Genomic DNA, 8,518 nt, shown 5'->3' with positions numbered 1-8,518 from the left:
CCGAGGACGAGCGCGTGTTCGCTCTGACGCTGGGCTGTGGGTGCGCATGCGCACGGCTGAGACCTGGGGACTAACGCCGGCTGAGAACTGTGGCCGAAGCTTTAGTGTCGCTGATCGGAGTGACTCTGCGCCTTGACTGGCTCGCCTGTTCCTGCCCGGAACCTTTCCTTACGCCTCTGCTTCGGAGGCTGGTGTTCGACCCGGAAAATGGTGAGTAGCTGGGCCGAAGGAGGTCAGGCGGTAGCGGGGCCCGGTCTGGTCTAGTCTGGTCTGCTATGGCCCAGGGACTGTGCCCCGTACCTGGCGGGACATCCACGCCCCCAGCCCGCCCTGACACTCCCACTGCCTTGCTCTGACACATATCCCTTCGTTGCCCGGACACGTATTACCACCACCAACACCCTCCACCAGCCCCCCCCCCCCCCCGTCAACCGCTACTGCCCGTGAGTTGGAGGTACATACGGTATTTGCCCCCACTCTCCCCTGCCCCACACCCCAACAGCACCCATCAAGACTTCACCTTATCTAGGCCACGCTTGCAGCTGCTCCTCTTTATCTCATGGGCTGTACTCCCTATTTAGGTCTACTTCGCTGTGACCCACTGACATTTTGCCCATAAGTATGCATAGCTTCCTCAATCATTTAGACGTTATGACTATGAGACATAGGAGCAGATCTAGGGCGTTCGGCTCGTCGTCTGCTCCATCATTTGATCATGGTTGATTTGTTATCTTTCTCATCCCCATTCTCCTGCCTTCTCCCCAAGACCTCTGATGCTCTGACTAATCATGAACTTGGTATCCACAGCTGTCTGTAGCAATGAATACCACAGATTCACTGCCTTCTGATTAAAGAAATTCCTCCTCATCAGTTCTAAATGAATGTCCCTATATTCTGAGGTATCCCCGCTAGTCCTGAACTTCCCCACAATAGGAAACATCCTCGCCACATCCATTCTATCTAGACCTTTCAATATTCAGTAGGCTTCAATGAGGTTACCCCTACCCCCTCCTCTCCTAAACTCCAGCAAGTACGGGCCCAGAACCGTCAAATATTCTTCATACAGAAACCCTTTCATTCCTGGAATCCTTCTCTGGACCTTCTCCAATATCAACACATTTTTCTTAGATAAGGAACCGAAAACTGCTAACTCCAAGTGTGGTCTGACCAATGTGTTATAAAGCTTCAGCATTGCATCATTGCTCTTGTATTCTAGTCCTCTCAAATATATGCTAACATTGCATTTGCCTTCCTGCAGGTTACATTTAGGGAATCCTGCACGAGGACTCCCAAGTCCCTTTGTACCACAGATTTTTGAATTCTCTCTCCGTTTAGAAAATAGTCTACGCTTTTATTCCTTCTGCCAAAGCGCATGACCAGACAATTCCCTGCACTATATTCCATCTGCCACTTTTTTTCCCCATTCTCCCAAACTAAGTCCAACTTGCCTCTCCTTCTGCTAGGGGCAATTAGCCACAAAGCCATCAATTCCATCATCCAAATATTGACATATAACATGAGGCAAAGTGGCCCCAACACAGACTCCTGTGGAGCACCTCAAGTTACCGGCAGCCAACCAGAAAAGGTTCACAGAGAGGAGGTGCAGTGGCTAACGGACTGCTGCAGAGCCAACAACCTGTCTCTTAATGTGAACAAAACAAAAGAGATGGTTGTTGACTTCAGGAGGGCACAGAGCGACCACTCCCTACTTAACATCGACGGCTCCTCGGTAGAGATCATAAAGAGCACCAAATTTCTTGGTGTTCACTTGATGGAGAATCTCATCTGGTCCCTCAACACCAGCTCCATAGCAAAGAAAGCCCAGCAGCATCTCTACTTTTTGTGAAGGCTGAGGAAAGTCCATCTCCCACCCCCCATCCTCATCACATTCTACAGGGTTTGTATTGAGAGCATCCTGAGCAGCCGCATCACTGCCTGGTTCGGAAGTTGCACCATCTCGGATCGCAAGACCCTGCAGTGGATAGTGAGGTCAGCTGAGAAGATCATCGGGGTCTCTCTTCCTGCCATTACGAACATGTACACGACGCACTGCATCCGCAAAGGAAACAGCATTATGAAGGACCCAATGCACCCTTCATACAATTTCTTCTCCCTCCTGCCGTCTGGGAAAAAGCTCCAAAGCATTCAGGCTCTCACGACCAGACTATGTAACAGTTTCTTCCCCCAAGCTATCAGACTCCTCAATACCCGAAGCCTGGACTGACACCTTGCCCTATTGTCTTGTTTATTATTTATTGTAATGCCTGCACTGTTTTTGTGCACTTTATGCCGTCCAGTGTAGGTCTGCAGTCTAGTGTAGCTTTCTGTGTTTTTTTTATTACGTAGTTCAGTCTAGTTTTTTGTACTGTGTCATGTAACGCCATGATCCTGAAAAACGTCTCATTTTTACTATGCACTGTACCAGCAGTTATGGTCGAAATGACAATAAAAGTTGACTTGACTTTATTCCCTCTCATTGCTCCCTGCCAGTCAGTCAATCTCGTATCCATGTTAGTATCTTTCCTGTAATGCCATGGGCTTATCTTGTTAAGCAATCTCACGTGCGTCATTTTGTCAAAGGCCTTCTGAAAATCCACGTAAACGATATCCACTGACTCTCCTTTGTCTATCCTACTTGTTATTTGCTTGTCATTCTTATTGTTCCATTTCAAGCTCCGTATCCAATCACTTTACTCAGTCTTACTCACCTCTATTTACTTACTCATCATTTCACTTGTGCTCTTGATTTACCCATCCCCCCCACATGAGAATCAAGCAGAAATATTCCTTTAGGTGCCATTTTTGGGCATGGCCTTTGGTAGACTTGAGGGATTATGGAGTTTACTGCAACATCTATCATGTTCTGAGCTATATTAAAATGAATGTCATTCATCTCTGAAGTTATTTGTGTGATACATGACCACCAGGTACAGCCACATACATTGCACTGGTAGCTTGAGTGTGTGTTTGACAGTATAGGATTTAACTGACTTCTGCTTGGTGATGTTTAAAATTATTGACTGGAATCTGTCAGGAATGTACAGTGGTCTTTGATCATTGGCTGATACTTTATTGTACTTTTTTAAATTTCACTTTGAGTACTGCCCTTGGCAGTTTTATTAGAATCTTTTGGTTAAATACCACCATCTTAGAAAATAGAAAACCTACAGCACAATACAGGCCCTACGGCCCACAAAGTTGTGTGGAACATGTCCCTACCTTAGAAATTACTAGGCTTTACCCATAGACCTCTATGTTTCTAAGCTCCATGTACCTATCCAGGAGTCTCTTAAAAGATCCTATTGTATCCGCCTCCACCACCACTGCCAGCAGCCCATTCCACGCACTCACCACTCTCTGAGTAAAAAACTTACCCCTGACATCTCCTCTGTACCTACTCCCAAGCACCTTAAACCTGTGTCCTCTTGTGGCAGCCATTTCAGCCCTGGGAAAAAGCCCCTGACTATCCACACAATTAATGCCTCTCATCATCTTATACACCTCTATCAGGTCACCTCATCCTCCGCTGCTCCAAGGAGAAAAGGCCGAGTTCACTCAACCTATTTTCATAAGGCATGCTCCCCAATCCAGGCAACATCCTTGTAAATCTCCTCTGCACCCTTTCTATGGCTTCCTGTAGAGAAGTGACTAGAACTAAGCACAGTACTCCAAGTGGGGTCTGACCAGGGTATGACATAGCTGCAACATTACCTCTCGGCTCCTAAATTCAATTCCACAATTGATGAAGGCCTATACACCGTATGCCTTCTTAACCACAGAGTCAACCTGTGCAGCTGCTTCGAGCATCTTATGGACTCGAACCCCAAGATCCCTCTGATCCTTCACACTGCCAAGAGTCTTACCATTAATTTGTCATCATATTTGACCTACCAAAATGAACCACTTCACACTTATCGGGGTTGAACTCCATCTGCCACTTCTCAGCCTGGTTTTGCATCCTATCAATGTCCCAATGTAACCCCTGACGGCCCTCCACACTATCCACAACACCTGCAACCTTTGTGTCTTAAGCTCATCACCCCTACTAGGGCATAGGCCAAGGAAAGTAGCTCACCAGAGGCCTCTTTTCTGGTCTGGTAATTGGCTCTGAAGCTTCCACTTTTGCCACCCAACTTCATATGTCTTCTTGGCGAAAATCCTTTCCCCTCAAGGAATGAGGTCTTTGGAGGGTCTGTTGGGGTTTTTGTAGCTCTGGGTTTTTGTGCGATGCAGTTGCTAGTCCTGTGTCCAACCCTCCTCCTCTTGCAGCTATCGGACCATCTGTGGTGGAGGTTTGATTAAATTTATTAGGCATATTTGACAACAAATTCAGTGAAGCTGAGCTGTGATAGCGATTGCATTGTTACCTGTAACAGCTGATGCCTCAGAAACAATCATGTTTGGGATTCTGTCCTACAGTTGAATATGTGCTGTTTTTCAAAGGCAGTGCAGTCTACAAAGTTTCAATGGTGGTTGCCTAAGTATCTGTCACAATGGACCATGCATTCTATTGTAGGAGAACAAACAAGGGTTTTCAGTCAGCTTTGCATAATTTTATGCCTCAGACACCCATCCTGAGTTGTAAGATTATTTTCATATTTCAAATGAATGTTTATTGAAAAAATTCCATTGATTTGGGTAGCATTCTTATTCAACGTATAAAGAATGTAGTCAAGAACTTGAGCAATCTGTTCTGCAGCTGTCATTTACGCGAGATCTTGCAAATGCTGGAAAAATTGGGTAACACCCACAAGTCGTTGGAAGATCTCAGCAAGTCAGGCAGCATCTGTGGAGGGGAATAAATAAGCTGATGTTTCGCTCTCTCTCAGCTCAAAACTTTTACTGTTCATTCCCCTCCATAGATGCTGTCTGATCTGTTGAGTTCCTCCAGCATCTTGTGTGCTTTACACCTATCATTTGTTTTTCTCAGTCACTTTATATTTAAGGTCTCTCGTTCTTCACTGAACTAATCTTGGTATACTTCAAAATCATTAAAAGGTTATATGCATTTAATACATTGTGAGCTGAATGTGATATCAGTGTGAATTTGTCAAATTCCTCAACCTCTGGAATCCAGATGCATGCAATTAGAAACACAGAATCGTAATTTCCCTCAATTTTTTCCTGCTTCCACCTTTAGAAGTGATTATACATTTCTGTTTTCTATGCAGTTTTATTTTCTGAACAGTTTGGAAATATGCAAACATTTGAACATTGTTAGTTAAAGGAATAGTCAGAACCTTTTGATTTTTGCGTGGATCTTTGTCAGGTGCATTACAGAATTTACAGTATACAGTACTTGTACTTCAAGCAACTTAAAAGGATGTGTTTACACTGAATAATTTCTTTTGTGAACTTAGGGAGTGTTGAAACTGCCTTTTGATATGTCAAGGTTTAAAATTGAAAATACTGGCTTGTGACTATGTAATTCTTTGGTTGTTCTTGCCTCAAGTTGTCCTAGTGGTGCTAAAAGAGTATAGCCATGACATTGTAGCAAAGAGGAAGGTGTTGAACTTCAGAACTTGCAATTAAACATGGAGTTTCTTTCCTTTCCTTGGGTTAAATATGTATTTCTGATTTGCAACCTTAATGAACGTAACTCCTGGACCATCCATTGGGACTGTTCAGGACTGCCAATCTGGGTTTAATCCTAACTATCAATAAGATTGAAAAAGTCCAGAGAAGATTTACAGGGATGTTGCCCGGACCTGAGGACCTGAGTTATAGGGAAAGGTTGAATAGATTAAGACTTTAGGACTTTATTCTCCAGAGCGTAGGAGAATGAGGGGAGATTTGATAGGAGTTTAAAAATTTTGAGGAGTATAGATCGGGTAAATGCAAGCAGGCTTTTTCCAGTGAGCTTGGGTGAGACCAGAACTACAGACCCCATTTCCAGAAAAGTTGGGATATTTTCCAAAATGCAATAAAAACAAAAATCTGTGATATGTTAATTCATGTGAACCTTTATTTAACTGACAAAAGTACAAAGAAAAGATTTTCAATAGTTTTACTGACCAACTTAATTGTATTTTGTAAATATACACAAATTTAGAATTTGATGGCCGCAACACACTCAACAAAAGTTGGGATAGAGTTAAAATAAGATTGAAAAGTGCACAGAATATTCAAGTAACACCGGTTTGGAAGACTCCACATTAAGCAGGCTGAAGTATCATGACTGGGTATAAAAGTAGCATCCATCAAAGGCTCAGTCTTTGCAAGCAAGGATGAGTCGTGGCTCACCCCTTTGTGCTAAAATTCGTGAGAGAATTGTTAGTCAGTTCAAAAAGAACATTTCTCAACGCAAGATTGCAGAGTATTTAGGTCTTTCAACATCTACGGTACATAATACTGTGAAAAGATTCAGAGAATTCAGAGACATCTCAGTGCGTAAAGGGCAAGGTCGGAAACCACTGTTGAATGCGCGTGATCTTCGAGCCCTCAGGCGGCACTGCCTAAGAAACCGTCATGCTACTGTGACAATTATAGCCACCTGGGCTCGGGAGTACTTCGGAAAACCATTGTCACTTAACACAGTTCGTCGCTGCATCCAGAAATGCAACTTGAAACTGTATTACACAAGGAGGAAGCCATACATCAACTCTATGCAGAAACGCCGGCGAGTTCTCTGGGCCCGAGCTCATCTCAGATGGACCGAAAGACTGTGGAACCATGTGCTGTGGTCAGATGAGTCCACTTTTCAGCTAGTTTTCGGAAAAAACGGGCGTCAAGTTCTCCATGCCAAAGATGAAAATGACCATCCTGATTGTTATCAGTGAAAGGTGGAAAAACCAGCATCTGTGATGGTATGGGGGTGCATTAGTGCCCACGGCATGGGTGAGTTGCATGTATGTGAAGGTACCATTGACTCTGAGGCGTATATTAGGATTTTAGAGAGACATATGTTGCCATCAAGGCGACGTCTCTTCCCGGGACGTCCATGCTTATTTCAGCAGGACAATGCCAGACTACATTCTGCACGGGCTACAACAGCGTGGCTTTGTAGACACAGTGCGTGTGTTTGACTGGCCTGCTGCCAGTCCAGATCTATCTCCTATTGAAAATGTATGGCGCATCATGAAGAGGAGAATCAGACAAAGGAGACCACGGACTGTTGAGCAGCTGAAGTCTTATATCAAGCAAGAATGGACAAAATTTCCAATTGCAAATCTACTACAATTAGTATCCTCAGTTCCAAAACGCTTAAAAAGTGTTATTAAAAGGAAAGGTGATGTAACACAATGGTAAACATGCCTCTGTCCCAACTTTTGTTGAGTGTGTTGCAGCCATCAAATTCTAAATGTGTGTATATTTACAAAATACAATTAAGTTGGTCAGTAAAACTATTGAAAATCTTTTCTTTGTACTTTTGTCAGTTAAGTAAAAGTTCACGTGAATTAACATATCAAAGATTTTTGTTTTTTTTGCATTTTGGAAAATATCCCAACTTTTCTGGAAATGGGGTTTGTAGATCTCATGGAGTGAAGGGTGAAAATTTGAAGGGGGAGCTTCTTCACTCAGGATGGTGTAAGTGTGGAATAAGCTGTCAGCCAGTGTGGTGGATGTGGATTCAACTCCAATAATTTAAGAGAAGTTTGGATAAGTACGTGGATGGAAGATGGAGGGCTGTGATGCAGGTCAATGGGCATGGTCTAGATGGGTTGAAAGGCCTGTTCTGTGCTGTAGTTCCCAATGACTTTGTTCTTGCTGTAGTTTTCATGAAATACTGCTTTATAAAATATTAGATCTGCATCTCATGTTAAAAGATTTAAAATCATAAACCCACTTTGACCTCTGTGAGTAATGATGATTTATTTTGAAGGATTATCACTGTAGACAGCTCAGCAGCCACTTTACAAGAGCAAACTCCTACACTGTAATGTGATAATTCTCTATGTTAGATAATGGTAGAAGGTAAACGTTGGCCAAGAAACCATAGAACTTCACCTGCTCTTCAGAATGATGGTTTAGGAGTACTTCTATGTAGGAATGCAGATTGGTGCTCTCTGTGGAAAACCTGGAGGATTCCCTCTAATATAACACTTGAGTAGAATTGCAATGGAAAGTCAGTCTAGATTTTGGAGTGGGATTTAACCCTATTCTCTGTAGGTCAGTCACAGTCTATACCTTATTATGTCAGGCACCATCTAAGCCATAATTTGTACCTTATTTTGACAGATAAATAATTTACTAATGTTTTTCATTTCGGTGTCATTTTCTCTTTCACATGTCAGAACAGCAGTCTATATTTAGTGCTTCCTGTAGGAACCATAGATATGCTAGCTATTATGTGCTTATTGTATAAAAGTTCAGACCCAAGCCTCCTAATTCAAAGGCAATTAATTTACCAAAAAAACTGTGGATGTTGGATATCTGAAATGGTCAGCAATGATTTGGAAGTGTATGAACCCCGTAACTGGGTCACTTACCAGCAAAGATAGAGAGGTCCGTTGAAGTCTGATGGTACTATTTTTAACAGTATTTATTGGTAAAAATACACAAAAATAATATTAATGCA

General features: G+C 43.0%; 1 protein-coding gene across 3 annotated transcripts in view; it reads left to right on the top strand.

Moving 5' to 3' along the window:
- The first annotated feature begins 37 nt into the window (after positions 1 to 37).
- Positions 38 to 8,518, top strand: part of heatr5b (HEAT repeat containing 5B) — a 146,114-nt gene continuing 137,633 nt past the window's right edge. For all 3 annotated transcript variants that reach the window (XM_073056614.1, XM_073056615.1, XM_073056616.1), the window contains exon 1: positions 38 to 210. The gene's annotated coding sequence lies outside the window, so the exon portion shown is untranslated. The remainder of the gene's footprint in view (positions 211 to 8,518) is intronic.

The sequence above is a fragment of the Hemitrygon akajei genome, chromosome 9 (genome assembly GCF_048418815.1).
Source record: "Hemitrygon akajei chromosome 9, sHemAka1.3, whole genome shotgun sequence".
Classification (NCBI taxonomy): Eukaryota; Metazoa; Chordata; class Chondrichthyes; order Myliobatiformes; family Dasyatidae; genus Hemitrygon; species Hemitrygon akajei.
The sequence above is the reverse complement of the archived record's forward strand: the minus strand, read 5'-3'. Positions and strand labels throughout refer to the sequence as shown.